Genomic DNA, 18256 nt, shown 5'->3' with positions numbered 1-18256 from the left:
CGGGCTGCTTCAATTCATCCAAGGCGAATGCGCCATACATCCCCTCCCCCCTTTTTGTCCAGAATCTATTTACACTCTTGTAATGCTATAATACCTGAAGCCACGAATGCCATGTGTAAGTAAATGTAAAAACATGCATGCATTCAACACTATTCAATGAGAAGACATGCACAACTAAAGGAAAAACATACAATATGAGGATTCCTTCTTTTGTAGTGATGCATTTTATTTTATTTTGAAACAGTGTGCAACCAGTTTTTCCAAATTCTCCACCACCGGGGTAGCTCTGTGTTTTGAGCCACTGAGCTAGCAATATCTGGATTTGGGGGGGGGGGGGGGGGGGGGGGGGGGGGGGGGGGTAGGTGTTTGAATCTATCTGGCAGCAACCTTGAAATTGGGTCTCTGTGGTTTCCCATTTTTAATACAGCAGAAGCCAAGGTTGGTCCCCTTACTATAGCCCACAGACAATTCCTTCCGAATTCCTTTCTTTCATGACAGATTCCAATTCCCTTAAAGATACAGCCCCTCTACTTAAATGAAAAGAGCTGCATCAAAGGCAAGCATACTAGCTCTTCAGAGACTCCCAGCACTAAAAGTCACACCATAAATAAATAATACTCCAAATTCTCCTCATTTATGCCGATTCATTTATCTGTCGGGACATTCTTTAATGCAGAAAACTATCTTTCTGCATTTCAAGAAATGAGGAAATTTGGGGAAGTGTAAAGTTGAAGAATTCCAGATCCTTTGTATTTTCTCCACTAAAAATTGTTCTAGCTTCTCTGTTGAAAACAATGTCACATCTGTTTGTTCCAACAACCCTGTCGTTTAATAATCAGTGTCCAACAAATTCTCATTTGTTCATTCCTAAACACTTCCTCAGCTCAAATCCCGTTTGAAAGGAGGCGTAAAACGACCTTCAAAGGAGATTAGCGCATGACTTCTTCTTAGTGGTTTGCCAAAATACAGCATTCCTAAACCACAAGATTATAATTGTATCTGCTTGGTGAATCGTCCGAGATCATTGTCAAACAAAATGGTTTATCGTTCTTTATGGAAATTCCATATTTTATGGAGCAAAAGTGAGAAAATGCACTATATCATGCACAATAGTGTAATATTGTGCACTAAAGGCAGAGAAAAGTGATTAATTCACAGGATTAAAGCGTAAAATATCTCATATTAAGTATAACAAATCAAAATAAGCAATATGCATGAATTTACTTCTTTTTAGGGCTAAAATATGCACGAGAAAACACTGATGCTGCCTATTCCAATAACATTCCCCCAACCCCACTACCTCCCCCCTATAGCCAGCTTCAGTTCAGCTACTACCCCTCTCATACTTTTCACACTCCACAAAAGGTCTGCATATATTGCAGGACTAACCCTCCTAGAAGAAATGTTATTGCAGGCGTTTGGATTAGCCACAACCTAGCAGGTGTTTCCAAAATGAATCTTTAACTCTGTAAAGAAATGTGTGCTTTTTTGAAACATCCTGGCAGATTAAAATGTGTGCCAGACCAAGACTCAAGACAGAAACTTGTATTTCACAGGAACTGCTCTTACTGGATGGCTATGCAGCCAAAGCTCATAACCCACCTTCATCACTTCACTTCTGCCAGTATCCATCTCTTAATTTCTACATGTACCTAAATCATTTCTCCCAGAGTGCTTCAACATCATCACCACCACCACCACCACCATCATGTAGAGATGTGTGTAGCTTAATTAGGAATGCATTAGTAATTCCTCTTCACCACTGACTAAAACTAAAGTGCAAACTCATGTGTCATCAAACTATGCAGCATAAAAAAGCTGTGCCTCCACAAGATATGCAGACATAAATTTGTGTAGCGTGCAAAGCGAAGTGAAAATTTTAAAATCAAATACAAGATTAGTTCTGTAGTCACAGCCACAACAGCTACCCATACCACAGCGTCACATGCTACGCTTGTAATAGGCCTGGTCATATAGCTGCTAGTTCGTCCATCACCTTGGTGCGGCAACATACTTCACAGCATTAGACAAGCACAAACGGCTGCAAACAAAACAAGACAACTGGAACCTATTGGCTGAAATGGATTTCTAAGTGGATAATGGAGCATCCCGGTCCACAATCTACATATTCATATATCAACTCATCTTAAGAGACCACCAAATGATTTGCAGAACTGTAAAATAACTGTACTTGCTGGAAAAAAAAAAAAAAAAAAAAAAAAAAACATAGTTTAAGAAAGCTACAAAGACGAAGGGAGACCAACAACATTTTCCGTAGTTCTTTTGCTAGTAGCATCTAACATTTATGTGTTGGACACTTTTACTGCACTTGTTTTACATAAACTATATTTCAATTCAGTTACTTTCTACAGTATTCCATTTAGTGACTTGGATTCACTAAAGTGGAGGCATCACACTGATAAGCTGATTAATCTGAATTTAATTTGAGATTGCATTTCTATGAAGCTTAATGTATTTTTTTAAACAATGGAAATTCTAGTTTTTTTAGTTTTTCCAAGATAGCCCAATGCCAGTTTCCATGAAGGAAGTAATTTCAGATGTACTTAATCAGTTACAGAGCTCAGATGTAGAATAATCACCATGGCAGAGCATAAGTAATCATGGTAGACTACCATCACTGCTGCCTATGAACCGCAGTCAGCCGATGTCTGCACCACTAACTCTCAGTAACACACAATATCACAGCCAAAAAGATTTCTCACCTCAGTCCCTAGCAAATAAGTACTATCTTTGTCCACACCATGGGCCCACACCACTGAAATTTTGTCATGGCTTTCAAGATAATTTGATTATATTAATCAAGAATTTATCAAAACAATTTTCACTTCTCTTGTAACATTTCATCTCTTATTCAATTCTTTTTTCTCTCCCTATCTCCACAAATTCAAGTCTGACAAGGACTGCCTTTGAACACAACGTTCTGTTTTTGGGATCAGGAGTAACCCATGGAAACAGAAGCAGCTCATAAGACTTTTGATACTGTGTTGCACTTGTATGTGATTTTGACATTTTTGAGATTTCAACATCCCCAAAGCAAAACATTATTTTTAAAAAATTGCTGGTGCGAGTTTGTTCAAAGCCATACTACTGTTTTGCCCCATTCATTCTCTTTTCAATTACTGTTGGGTATACAATGTTATCAACTGTGGTTATCAAGCTTGCATTATTTTACTTGACGGTCTGCACAGTTAAGCGATATTACACAACACACCTAATGTGTACAAGTCAGGTGTAGACGGCCTGCCACATAGCAGCAAATTGGGTGAAGCTACGATTTGAGCAGACAGTTTATCCACTGGGGAAAAATAGGAACATTTCTATTCTGCCACGAATCTGCACATGTATAGTGGAAGAAGAGTATGCACACATATGCAAAACACAGCATTTCGAGCAGGCTTTCTGCTTGTTATTGCTTTCATGTGTGTTTGGCAGATGAGAAATAGATGAGCTCTTGAGGACTCTTTGGCTACTGCGCAAAATATTCTACACATTCTTCATTGAGCAATTTTTTATTAATACAGTAATAAAACAAATGAGTATTCTCTTTTTTTGTTGTTGTTGACAAAAGCTGTTCATATAATGATAGCTCCTTATTGTAAAAACGGAACGAAACAAAGAATTATAAGCTTGCTTACAGAGGCATACAGCAAGGAAAGGTGTCTATGTGGTCCACTAGATATGCTGTACCATAATACAGAAAGTCTACACATGATTAATTCTGAGTTTATGTTTTACATAAATGTGCATCTAATTTTACTTTAGATGTGTATGTGTCACCTTAATTGGTGAAAGGAACACATTTATTTGATTTGATTGCATCTTTTGTATTACTTCAGCATGCCAAGAAGGGCAGTGTTGTGAGAATAGCCACAAGTCAGAGCAGCTGTGCCAGCTACGACCAGAGAGGGCTGTAAACGTCGTTTTGCATCTTCGCAGTCGCACTGTTATGAAACAGTGTCCCTCATTACTCTGTCACTTGTGCACATCCCGTCATGTACCATTGACAAGCCACATCCATTCTGATGAAGTTCCTACACTCCTGTTGATCTTTGAACTTTAAATCCTCTGTCAACTGGAGGGTATATGCCCTACCTTCACCCATTCTTTCCAGCGCATGTCGAACCCAATTCCTGCACCTGGCATTATGTTGTTGTTCTGTAATTCACGCAACGAGTACAGCAACCACTATGATAGTAAATGCTGCATAGATAACTACATTCTCCGTGTCTTAAATGCTGTGATAATCATTCACTTATATCAATATGACATAAAGTGAACACAGTGTACGTAATTCTGCATAATCATAATGTAATTTCATTATAGCTGCACAAGATAAGAGTAACTGCTTAATAAATACAAAGTTAGATCTCTGAAAAGTTTCAACATGAGTAAATAGCAACTTTACAAAAATATCAGCTTTCACACTCAATGACGCAACTGATATAAACAAGCCTGTGGTTCCGAATGTGTTTGCTTGGGGTGCTGGTGCAGACTTGTATTTGTTAGGTGTAATATGGGCTTTACAGACTTTCTTTAATTATGTTGCGAAGGAGCTCTCTACCTCCATTCAATTGCTTAAAAGTGAAAGTACTACCAAGCACACAAAGGCATTTGAAGGAAAGTGTTTATTTTATTTCATTTTAGCCCCTGTACTTCATTCCGCTCGGAACTATTGCACAGCAACATGCTCCAACAGTGTATGGCATTGTAGTAAATAGCCATTACTGAGTTAACAGTCACTTGTTTCAACTTGATCCGTGCAGGTGCTTGAGCTGAGAAATGATGAATGAAGAAGCTACTTCTGACCCATCCATTTCTATTAAGACATCAACACAGGGTGAAGTGAGAAAAATTATTATAAATGCTGCACAGTGTTGCGAACGGAAGAAAATGCAAACAGGAGAGTATATTAAAAGAAAGGTGAATAATTACTTTATACTGTTTGGCCACTTTAAGTTGACGACTGGCGTGGTGGCTGTTGGGAACAGCCTTGACCCCGCATTAGGACTGCCGAGGATAGAGGAGTGGTGAGGGGAAGGCAGCGTCGACTGCTTGCGGCAGTGCTGATACCATTACTCGCATTTTGTGCTTAACACTAAATTAGCGGTGGCACTCGCGAAAATATTTCCCCTTAAATGAGACCTGAAATGGATTGTAAATCACTCACTATGCTGACATATCCATGCACGGGAGTTTTACCCACAACTTATGTATTATTTATTTATCAAAAATTATGAAAAATGAAAGTTGATGAACGTAAAACTTACAACACTTTGAACTGTCAGTCAAAAACTGATTTTTGGAATCTGTTCTGCAGATGGCATTAATGAAACACATTCCAGCAGTAATGTTAACAAAGTACAAATGACTCTGCCAAAACAATTGTCAAAATCATATATCTAATTCGAGGCCATCATCATCGTCGCTGCAAGTTAGTGAAAACAGTTTCTTGCATGAAACATCCAGGTAGATTAAAACTATATGCCAGACCAGGTTCGAGGTTCTGAGTCACCTGTCCAGCACACAATATTAACCTGCCAGGAAGTTTGAAATCAGTGCCCATTCTCCTGCAGGATGAAAATTCATTCTAGTTTTTTTGCATCTTGCTGCAAGTACTTGACAAATTTTCAGTTCTTGTAAGTTTTTTTGTCAAACTTGTAGAGGTTGTGTGTGTTCAGTACTAGTGCGAATATACTAGTGTCCACAAGGAGAATAGCACAAAGCCAGATGGACCAAAACAAATGTGCTTTTGGGACCCTTAAAAACATATAACTGGCACCATCAGCCAAGCAAGTGTGAAATGAGTTTACCAATGAATTTGGCTCACCAGAAGGGAAAGTACACTGACAGTATAGGTGTATTTAATTTTTTGCTGTTTTTAATGTTACTACCAATACTATCAACATAAATGCATTATGTTTGTAATAAAAGTAATCAATATTGCTTGCAAAAATCGAACAGTAATTAAAAGGCAGTCTTTTGGTGGGACAGCTCACCACATTTTTGTTTCCTTCTATCGAGTATTTCATTATACAATAGACAAGAGAAGTTTGAACATTTCTTTCTTCCTCTTTCTTTATTTTTGCATTTTGTCAAAATTTTTATTCATTAATAATAATAATAATAATAATAATAATGCAACAAGAGTGGTGACAGTTCTTGTTTTTAAGCATGATAGCATTTCTGCAAGTTCTTGAAGCAAGTTTCTGAAATTAACTTGCCCCAGCGACTTGAAGAAGTAAACTTGAGTAAGTTTTGTTCTAATGAAAACACCTTAGCAAGTGCTTACAAAAGTTACTTGCTAGTGGACACAAGTCTTCCAATGCGTTCAGTAATATTTCATGTCTATCTGTGGGCAGATTGACGTTGGCAGCACTTGGAGACAAATGAATATCTCTCAGCTAGTACTGATTTTCTATGCTTCTGGCAACACTAGCAAAATCGTCACCTTATTGTGGCCAAACAGTAATAATAATTGTATAAATGCTGCAAAGCAAGACACAATTACAAATGTCTAAAATGCCATTCACCTTCTCCTATTTGAATAATTGTGTTACAACAGCCATAATTTAATTTAATAACTACTCAATGTTATTGCCACTCTGCTCAAAGAAATGGCCAAGCAAGCATTCACAAGCTACAGATTTATCAATGGAATACTGCAGATTACCCCACGGTAAAACTGACGGCTAGCTTTAACTTGTTCATTCATAAGATTATGCCATTCTGTCAGCGTCAAGCACTCTTCCAGCCCCATAGATCTGTTTGATACATATCGGTAAAAGTCATTACTCTCCGTGATTATGACATCTTGTTTTTGACTGCTGCCAACTACTACAATTTAACAGTTAATACAACAGTTGTTACAAAAGGCTTAACGTAATTTCGGACATTGCACTAAACTGAATATAAACGTCTCTATAAAACGCTTTAACAAAACTTATTACTTCTGTGTTTTTCTACCATAGTAGCTCATCTATACTTTATTCCAGACTTCAAAGCAATGAATTCACCCGTCTCTCCCCACCTCTCACACGGTAGCTTCCTCAGATCCCCATTCCATGCAACAGATCGATGATTATAAATCAGTTACAAATCATTGTGTAAACACTGGATCACCAATGGGTATTATGTGTATAACACATAGATTGCTATTTGAATTATCACAGATGGTTTAAACTGATAACATATCCATTTGGGTATGGTACCATAAATTTTTTTTAACAAATCAAAGTTTTTAAATAAAATAATTTTGAAAATTCCCATCTTCTGACAGGTTTTCATGATTTCCAGGTTCACTGAACTCCTGCTTTAATACTAATACAATGTTCAGGCAGTGACATTACACTTCAGCTTTGCATATGAGCATGAGACTATAAAAGTCATTATGCTTGGAAGTTTATGATGGTGCATGCTCTAACATATGGTTGCTGTGGTTGAACACACCTTCCATTTCCTCAAACTAGTCTTTCCTCTTATACTAGGTGTACAAGAGTCTTCAAATAAATGCTGGAAACCATTTTTTGATAGGTCCTTCAAAATTGCCTCCACAGCCTTCACCGCTGCTTCTGATGATTGATAATGCCGTCCATGAAGGCATTTCTTCGTGTTAGGAAATAGAAAAAAGTCACATGGCGCTAAATCAGGACTGTGGGGAGGGTGAGGGATGCACTTCACGTTGATTTTTGCATTATATTCAGCAACAACATTGGCAATATGCTGCCGTGCATTATCATGGTGCAGCATCCAGCCTGCTTCACAGAAATGTGATCTTTTGTGCCTGATATGGACTTGAAATGTTTTCAGGACATCCCTGTAGTGTTGTCCAGTTACTGATGTGTGTGCAGGTACAACATGCTGACAAACCATTCCCCGAATATCAAAGAATGAGATGACCATAACTTACCCAGCAGAAGTAACGACTTTTGCTTTTTTGGTGATGAAGGAGATCTCCACACTGAGCTTTGCTGTTTGCTCTCAGGATCAAAATGATGTAACCAAGTTTCATCAGCAGTGATTACATTTGAAAGAAACTCCAAATCTTCCTCTAACATCAACTTTAACTGCATGCAGACCTGCTTGCAAATGTCCTTTCGTTCGGGAATCAACAGTCTTGGAACCCATCGCACACAAAGATGTGTCATGTGTAATTTTTCTGTCACCAACATGTGGGTGGCACCCTATGAAATGTTCAGTATTTCAGAAAATGATCTTAAGGTAATTCGTCAGATCTCTCTCACAATGACCGCAGCAGTGTTGATGTTTTCTTCTGTAAGAGCAGTAACTGGAGCACTGGGTCCACCTTCCTTTGAAATCGATTGTCTCCCCTCTTTAAATATTTTAAACCACCTTCAAGCTGTGCTGTAGGGAAGAAAAGACTCTCCACAGCCCTCCTGTAACATTTTATAGGTCTCAGCTGAAGATTTGTTGAGCCAAAAGCAGAATTTCAAAGCCGCATATTATTCCTCGCGTGTTACCTTCATTGCAATGGTAGGTGATACCGAACATGTCTGACCTTGCCTGCCTCTCCCAGGCGGGAACCAGGAGTCCCAACAATGAAATACTATGGCACATTTGTTGCATATTAGGCTAAATGAATATCATAAGAATAAATTTTAGTGTGAAAAATTATGACCATTCTTTATTGAGCAGCCCTCATGGAAGTATGCAACCGGAATTTGGTTGCAATAATTACACATCTGTTGTTTGAAACTGATAAATAATATTTTATCTAAAATAATCTCCATTGCTATTTATACATTTCTCCCATTGCAAAAAAACATTTCTTCTTTTGAAGAAAACCAGACAGAGAGCCACTTTCACTTTCATATATTTTCATATGAATTGAAGCATTGTTCAGCGAGTGTGTGTCCCTGTGATGTGAACAGATGATAATAGGATGGAGTAAGTCTGAAGAATAAGTCGCATGCCTAGTATTTCCCAACTGAACACCTCGATCGTTTCCCTGACCCATTTTGCTGTGTGTGATGGGGCGTTATCATGGAGCATATGACATTGTGTTGCTTTTTTCATATTCCAGTAGTTTTTCACGTAATGCCCAATTTAAATCGATCATTTGCTGTTGGCAGCAATCAGTGTTAACAGTTTCACCAGCTTTTAGCAGCTCATGATAGAGGACACCCTTCTGATCCCACCAAACACAGAGCACTGTCTTTCTTCCAAAGCGATTTGGTCTCACAGCGGAGATCGATGGTTTGCCTGTATTTACCCATGACTTACAATGCTTAGGATTCTCAAAATATATCCACTTTTCATCACCTGTCACTATTCAAAGGAGAAATGACTTTCTTTTGTATCTGGCAGGCAGCATTTCACAAGTGGTCTTTCGATTTGCTTGCTTTTTACTATTCAGTTCATGCAGAACACATTTTCTCACTTTCTGCACCTTTCCCATAGCTTTCAACTGAAGAGAAATGGCTTTCTGCATCACATTCAATTGTTCCATGAGTTCCTGTTGAGTTTGAGTATCATCTTCATCCAATAATGCCCACAATTCATTGTCTTCGAGCTTTTTCGGTGGTTTCCTGCACTCTTCGTTTCTCAGATCAAAATCGCCACTTTTAAATTTTTTGAAACACTGTGTTTTCCCAAGAGCATGTTCGTCGAAAGCTTTGACAAGCATTCAATGTGATTCCCCAGCAGTTTTCTTCAAATTATAACAGAAAACCAATGCTGTCTGCTAATCGTAGTTCATAGACATAAAACTCAACATGCTTACGGGTTTTAAACAGATACCAATGTACTGAACTTGGGTTACTGTGTGCTGACATTCGTCATCAGCCATTACAGGAATAAGATGGTGCTACAGGCACGGTCTCACAGAGCCTACACTGATGGCTAGCACCATCTATAGGGAAATTCCAGTTTCATACTTCTACACCTGGTAAATTATGTGGTAGAAATTGTATACAACACATAGATATCATTTAATACACAAAGAAGTATATGCACAGGAAACAAGATGTCATAAAACTAGTGACAGACTAGAAAGGTGGAGCAATCTTCAGCTTGTCAAGCAGAAACTGTAAACCAAAGTTAACTTTGTGCTTCCTCGGTCCAATGACGGCAAAAGACTGACTATTTTTTTACTTTTCTGTTGTCATAATCCGTTATGTTACTTAATCTGTTAAATACAATCATTTAATTAAACTTTAATGTAGTCTGATCTTTTAATTTAGGGCATTAATTTCCAATTTTTAATTACATGCAAGTACTTGCAGATACCATACTTATACTAAATCCACAATGAACCATTATCCTCAATAGTGAAATAACCAGCCATACTGTTGCCAGGCCCACAAATTCCAGTGCCTTAAATGCCTATTAATCTAATTAATCTACAAAATTAATTCTACTTACTGGTTCAATCTCCTTGCTTTCGAAAAGTTCTTCACTTTTCAAATAGATCTAGTGTAACTTTCTTATGGTTCCTACAATAAAGAAGATGCGAGGGGTAAGTGAGGTACAAAAAACTATTTTCATGTAGGAGATGAATAAAATGAGTGAAATGTATAACTAACAACAATTTTTTACGAAAAATGAAAATTTTATTCACTACAGATTAGGAGACAGAGTAGGGCTTAAAATATACAGCAAATAACAATATAAGCCTTCATTCTTTCAGAACTATGAGAGTAAATTATTGAATAATGACACAAAAAGGATTAAATTACCCTTTTAGCTGTGTTGATACAATATTACTATACTTCGCAGTTTTAATTTCCCTTTTCTTCCTCTTCTTCTTCTTTGACTTTTCCTACTAGAGGTTAGTCATTTTCTTCTTCCAGTAGTCTTGGTTACTTCAGTCATAAACTGTTAACCCCTTCTCATCCATCGCTTGATCATTATATAACTTTCATGACAAATGTGTCTGACCCCTGCAGTTCTCCTCAGGGCCCACATCACTACCATTTTGGGCCACCTGTCATGGCTAATTCTTTTAAAATTCTGAAACAACTGAAGACTTCCCTTCTCCAGTCTGTTCGTTATGGACTCTGTCACTTACATTTTTTCCCCATATTTTAGATATTTTGATCTCATTTATGTGGGCAACCTGCAGGCAACCTCTCATAAAATCTAATTGCATTATTCCAACCTTGTCACTCCTTTTATTTCGTAAAAGGCCACATTTTTGGCTATAAGTAACTATATTCTCAATAATACTACAGAATATGCTTTTTTTGGTCTGTTGAGTAATACCATTGTTCAAATGAGTCCATGTAGGGACTTCATCACTCAGTTACCCATCACTACTTTGGTCTGCAATATCTTTGTCACAGGTGCTGTTGTTGCATATAACAAAACCTAAATATTTAATTTTTCAATTTTATAATTCTTTCATCTTCAAGAACTAAATTGATTCCTTGTTCACAAAAGACATATGTACTTGGTCTTATCAAAATTAATTTTTTGACCCCAATCAGGAATAACTGCCATTTAGGAAACTGTAGATTGCTACTTACTGTAAAGATAACATGCTAAGTTGCAGACAGGCACAAGTAATAGACACACATTAGCTTTCGGCCACAATCTTCATCGGAAAAAGAGAAACACATGCCATTCATTCAGACAAGCAAGCACACCTCACGCACACGACCGCCAAACTCCGGCTGCTCAGGCTCAAGTTGCCTGAGTAGGTGGTCAGGTGTGCCTCAGCTGTGCTTGCTTGTGTGAATGAATGGTGTGTGTTGCTCTTTTTCTGATGAAGGCTGTGTCTGAAAGCTTATGTGTCTCTTTTAATAGTATCTGTCTGCAACTTGGCGTGTTATCTTTACAATAATTAGCAATCTACCTTTTCCTACATTGTTGTTAATTTTTAGACTCCACCTTGCGTATTCCTTCTGCAATTTATCCAGTATCTGTTCCATTTCTTATCTGCGGTTTGCAAAAATTATTTGGTAATCTGCAAAAAGTAATGAATGCATTCTTTCCTGTCCAATTCACAGATTCATCCCTGAACAATTTTTATATCATGGCTGAAGCTCTTGGTGTATGTATGTTAAAAAATAATTAGGATAGACTGCAACATTACTTAAGGCCATTGGTGGTTTTAAAGTTTTCTTATTCTGTTTCTCTTTTCCTTCTGTCTCTTTGTACTTCTTATAACTATAGTAATCCATTTACCCTGTACTTTCAGTTTCTTCATGCCAGGTGTAATTTCAGTTCTTGGGATAGTCATATGCTTTTTACAAATCTACAAAACTCACATCCATTGCCCTGTTACTAGCTCTGTTCTGTTCAACTACTAATGTAAGTGTGTGAATGTATCCAAACATCAGCCACCAGCCCTAAAGCCACTTTGTTCCTCAGAGAACTTTCTTATATTCTGTTCAGTCTTTTCCTTATGGACACTAGAGTACAGTTTTGCTAAGGCTATTTCACTAATTCCCATTAATTCCCCTGTAATATGAGCAAGACTTCTTGTCCCCCATTTTTGATAGATGTTACTAATAAAACCCGTTCCACTCTCTATGTACATCCTCCTCTTGTTCAACTTTGTCAGAAACTATACACAAATATTCTACTGTCTTTTCGCTTCCATATTTCAAGAGTTTAGTTCTAATATTTCACTTTTTAATGTCAAAAAAGGGATCAGTCAGACATAACTTGTGTAATCTATTCACGTGTGGTCATTTTGCTTCTTAAGTTCCTTTTGTAGAAAAACTTAACACTTTAATCTTTGTATTCTGAAGCCTAAGCATTGTCACCAAACCAGTTTGTTTGATTTTCTGTTTCCTTCTTCCCTACTTGGCAGTTCCAATATCTAAGTGTTCTCTTCAGATCTTCAAAAAATTCATTCCTGGAGTTAGTATCTGCCTCTCCAAGAGGATGCAAATAAATGGCTCACATCAACACAAGTCACTGAGTTGTTAATTAGCATAGGTTCATCAAACCTCACAGAGCTCAGGTTGTTTACCTCGGTAGCTTCGCACAGTCTCCATTGTGTCCAGCAGAACCAACATCACCAATATGCAGCATGCCTATCATGGCAGACAATGCTTTACTCAGGCTATTACTCCCTTACATCACATCACGTGCCCACTCAGTACCAATCATGGCAGACAATGCTTTACTCAGGCTATTACTTCCTTACATCACATCACGTGCCCACTCAGTACCACATTTACAATCTTCTACTGGAGACTACTTACGTCACCACCAGACAATGCTGTGACCAGTTGCATCTCCGGGCTTCATGCCAGCCACAACAGCTGCTCACTAAATGGAGTCATCATCCTCACCATCAGCACCTGTTACTGACTCTAAACCAGACCACTGTCCACTGTTCATGGTGCCATGTCCTGTCGCCGACACTAAGCCAGACTTCTGTCCATCGCTCCCAGGTGGCATGTCTTGCCACATGTTACGCCACATGCAGCCAATGTCATCAAGCTATGCCTCCGACACATGCCAATGCCCAAGGTCCCAGAAGTATGGTCATCTTCAAGGATACACTCAGTGTTCCAGGTTGAATCCTACTGTCAATTGACCCCAGCTCCTCCTGCTCTACCGCCTACCACAACTCATGGACTTTATTGTGTAAGCGCATTTCAGGCAATGTCTCAGAGGGACATTTCTGTTTGTAATTTGGCTGTGGGAAATTCGAGCATGGAAACTGTATTTGTGGTTCTGTTCTTATATCTATAATAAACACTCCTGCCAGTCACTCCACTCAGCTAACAGCAACGATAAATGTCTTGTGTGGGTTCTCAGTGCATTGCTGTTCTCCATGACCACCATGGATTCTGCTTTCTCCAACACTGGGAATAACTGTGGATCTCACAGCAGGAGCTGCTACAGATGTTGTGCAGGTGGACTGTAATTTTCATGCCACTTTAGTGTCGAGTGAGGCACTTGTGGAGAGCCTCTTCCTCCGCTGCCCCCCCCCCCCCCCCCCCCTGGCCTTGTTCTGCAACACCTTCCACTGCAGTGCCTCCAGCTCAGGCTCCTCCTGCTCTGCTGGTGCCCTCGTCACTGCCCAGCACAATGCTGGCTTTTACTCCAATGGCCAGCCAGCCCCTGGGACATGCATTGTCAGCCAGCGCATTGCTGGCTTGCACACTGCCGGCCGGCCTGCACATCCCTATGCCACTGACTTGCCTCTACTGGCCCCCCATGTGGCCATCCCTCATGTCTCTGGCCCAGGCATTTCTCCTCATTCCTGCATCACGTGCCCAACTGGCTCCTGCGCCACAGTTCCCGCCGATTCCTGCATCTCGAACCCTGCCGGTTTTTGCTCCAGCAACACCTATTCTGGCAGTGCCAGTTCATCCGCCATCTGCTCTGACCATGGTCAGCCCTCTTACCAAAGATGGTGGTGCCCAACAGGATGTGGACAACGAGGCCACTCTTCACATGCATTTCCATGTTTCCGGATGTCTCTTCCTTTGTTTTGCTGGAACAAAGTTTCGTTCTTTTTCAACTGTCTGTGTGTTTTTCAACCACGTCGACACTGCTTTTTGCACCAGTGTTCACTTCTTTTTTGATAGGCATTCCTTTACATTTCATATTTCCTCTCAGTGTTGCACATTCTTGGCACTGTTCTCTCCTCCAAGAAACTTGGGTGGTCCATTTCTATGTTCTTTCTATATGCATTCCCTTCCGTGTTGTTGTCATACTGCAACTTTCACATATTTGTCTGTGCCTTCAGACTCTGGTTCTTTTGTTGTGTCCTCTCCCTCTGTGGACCTTTCATTGACACCCAGACCACAATGACCGCTGTCAATGGTGCCTTCTCTGTGGCTGTCCCTCTCTGTGATGACGCCTCCCCCGATGCTGCCACAGTTGTCCCTCTGATGACTGCTCCTCTCCTCAACAACACTGCGCCACCATCTGTGCTGCCACGCCGTTTCTCTCACAGCCAGCCCTCTCTTTGATGACACCATCATTGCTTCTGCTGGCGCTGCAACAGCCGGCCAAGTCACAGCCAGCCCTGCTCTTGGCATAACTCCTATGATTGCCAAGCCTGTCAGCGAAAACATCATCCTAGTCATTGGTCTTCTGGTCCCTCGTCCTATCGATAACAGTGCCAGTCTTCTTGTCAGTCCTGTCATCACTGGCCCTGTTCCAGTCAGCCATCCTGCTATCACCAGCCCTGGCAGTGCTGATGCCAGTTGTCTTGTCAGTGTGTCAGGACTGGCCCTGCCACAGCTGGCCCAGTAGCTGCCTCTGCTGCTCCTGAAGCCATCGGAGTCATCCCCACTGGCGTCAATGTGACCGATCCTGTTCTTACTGTTCAGCACTGCGACGACCGCCTGCAAGGTCACCAGCCCTCTCATTGCTGGCCCTGTTATGACCAGCCCTTCCGCTGTCAACATGGTTGTCACTTGCTGTATTACAGCTGGCCTTATAGCCACCACCACAACTTCATTGCCACAGTCCCCACCACAGCAGCAGACAGCTGCCTTTACCACTGCCACTGCTGACCCTGCAGCCAGTCTCAGCATACCCGTCAAATCACTCATTAGTCAGGTGCCATAGGCTTCATCTCACAACCGGTTTCCTGTGCCTCCTGGATCCAATGCGCGTGCTCGCTTCAGGGGCTTTCTCCTTCCATTCCGTGCTGCTCCCTCCTTTGGATGCATTGACCACGGGTAGCTCTTGTCTGTCCCTGTGATCTGGTTCTGGCATTATGGAAATTTTGCTACAAATCTTGAGCAGTGCCAGGCCTATGCCCTGTCACCCCCCCCCCCCCCCCTCCCCTGCCTGGCAACCACGCAGTCTCTTATTACGCTAATCTTGTTCATCTCTAGTTTTTACAGGTCCCTGTTTGAGGTGGCCTCTTGTCCGCAGGATCAGATGTCTCACCAGCCTAGCAGCATTGTCACCTCCTAACTGGCTGCCATTGATCAAACGACACTCTCATTGACTGCCGACACCTGCCCTGACATCATCGGCTTCCCAATCCCAGATTGCCTGCTCCCGACAACAGCCACTTCGCCTTTGATCTGGCTGAGTCATGTCTTTTGGGGGGGTCGGATATGGTATCCATTTGGAACTTCATTGTTCCACGTCTCACGTGAGTATGGTGGGCTGCCGCCTCTGCAGGAGAATGCAAACACAAGTTACCACGCTGTTTACAAGCATATCGTAGCCATACAGCACCACATTAATTTTGCTCTGCTAGAGACTACTTAGGTCACCACCTGACTGTGGCACAATGAGTTACGTCTCTGCGCTTCATGCAGACCACAACAGCAGCTCACTAAACAGGGTTATCGCACTCGTCATGACAACCTGTCACTGACACTATGCAGGACTGCCATCAAGCCTTCCCAGGTGCCATGTCTCGCCACACATCATCACATTAGCAGCCTCCAACACATGCCAATGCCCAATGTCCCAAAAGTACCGTCATTCTCAAGGATACATTCTGAGTTCCAGGTTGGGTCCTACCATCGATAATCCTCAGTTCCTCCCTGTTCACTGCCTACAACAAATCTTGGACTTCATCATGTAGATGCATCTCAGGCAGACATTTCTGTCTGTAGTTCAGTTGCATGGACATTCGTCCATGACACTGTATTTGAGTTGTGTTCTTACAGGGTGTTTCAAAAATGACCGGTATATTTGAAACGGCAATAAAAACTAAACGAGCAGCGATAGAAATACACCGTTTGTTGCAATATGCTTGGGACAACAGTACATTTTCAGGCAGACAAACTTTCGAAATTACAGTAGTTACAATTTTCAACAACAGGTGGCGCTGCAAGTGATGTGAAAGATATAGAAGACAACGCAGTCTGTGGGTGCGCCATTCTGTACGTCGTCTTTCTGCTGTAAGCGTGTGCTGTTCACAACGTGCAAGTGTGCTGTAGACAACATGGTTTATTCCTTAGAACAGAGGATTTTTCTGGTGTTGGAATTCCACCACCTAGAACACAGTGTTGTTGCAACAAGACGAAGTTTTCAACAAAGGTTTAATGTAACCAAAGGACCGAAAAGCGATACAATAAAGGATTTGTTTGAAAAATTTCAACGGACTGGGAACGTGACGGATGAACGTGCTGGAAAGGTAGGGCGACCGCGTACGGCAACCACAGAGGGCAACGCGCAGCTAGTGCAGCAGGTGATCCAACAGCGGCCTCGGGTTTCCGTTCGCCATGTTGCAGCTGCGGTCCAAATGACGCCAACGTCCACGTATCGTCTCATGCGCCAGAGTTTGCACCTCTATCCATACAAAATTCAAACGCGGCAACCCCTCAGCGCCGCTACCATTGCTGCACGAGAGACATTCGCTAACGATATAGTGCACAGGATTGATGACGGCAATATGCATGTGGGCAGCATTTGGTTTACTGATGAAGCTTATTTTTACCTGGACGGCTTCGTCAATAAACAGAACTGGCGCATATGGGGAACCGAAAAGCCCCATGTTGCAGTCCCATTGTCCCTGCATCCTCAAAAAGTACTGGTCTGGGCCGCCACTTCTTCCAAAGGAATCATTGGCCCATTTTTCAGATCCGAAACGATTACTGCATCACGCTATCTGGACATTCTTCGTGAATTTGTGGCGGTACAAACTGCCTTAGACGACACTGCGAACACCTCGTGGTTTATGCAAGATGGTGCCCGGCCACATCGCACGGCCGACGTCTTTAATTTCCTGAATGAATATTTCGATGATCGTGTGTTTGCTTTGGGCTATCCGAAACATACAGGAGGCGGCGTGGATTGGCCTCCCTATTCGCCAGACATGAACCCCTGTGACTTCTTTCTGTGGGGACACTTGAAAGACCAGGTGTACCGCCAGAACCCAGAAACAATTGAACAGCTGCATGTGAAGCCATTCCGCCAGACACGTTGTCAAAGGTTTCGGGTAATTTCATTCAGAGACTACACCATATTATTGCTACGCATGGTGGATATGTGGAAAATATCGTACTATAGAGTTTCCCAGACCGCAGCGCCATCTGTTGTTGAAAATCGTAACTACTGTAATTTCGAAAGTTTGTCTGCCTGAAAATGTACTGTTGTCCCAAGCATATTGCAACAAACGATGTATTTCTATTGCTGCTCGTTTAGTTTTTATTGCCGTTTCAAATATACCGGTCATTTTTGAAACACCCTGTATATTGTTAATAAGCAGTTGTTATTCAGTGCAGTATTTTGCTTTCAAAAATGTTTGTCACTCATTTATTATGTCTCAGTACATAGTGAAAAACATTTATCATTATGATTTCTATATCCTTGAGTAGTTGCCTTTCTTTTATTT

At 41.0% G+C, this 18256-nt stretch overlaps 1 protein-coding gene across 8 annotated transcripts in view; it reads right to left on the bottom strand.

Annotated features, from left to right (window-relative positions):
- LOC124777335 (L-gulonolactone oxidase-like) overlaps positions 1–18256 on the bottom strand; it is a 60552-nt gene that overhangs the window by 7988 nt on the left and 34308 nt on the right. For all 8 annotated transcript variants that reach the window (XR_007015716.1, XM_047252700.1, XM_047252701.1 and 5 more), the window contains exon 4: positions 10402–10472. The gene's annotated coding sequence lies outside the window, so the exon portion shown is untranslated. The remainder of the gene's footprint in view (positions 1–10401; positions 10473–18256) is intronic.

Source organism: Schistocerca piceifrons, chromosome 2 (assembly GCF_021461385.2).
Source record: "Schistocerca piceifrons isolate TAMUIC-IGC-003096 chromosome 2, iqSchPice1.1, whole genome shotgun sequence".
In the NCBI taxonomy this organism is placed as follows: domain Eukaryota; kingdom Metazoa; phylum Arthropoda; class Insecta; order Orthoptera; family Acrididae; genus Schistocerca; species Schistocerca piceifrons.
Note: the sequence above shows the minus strand (reverse complement) of the source record. Positions and strands in the feature narration are given on the sequence as shown.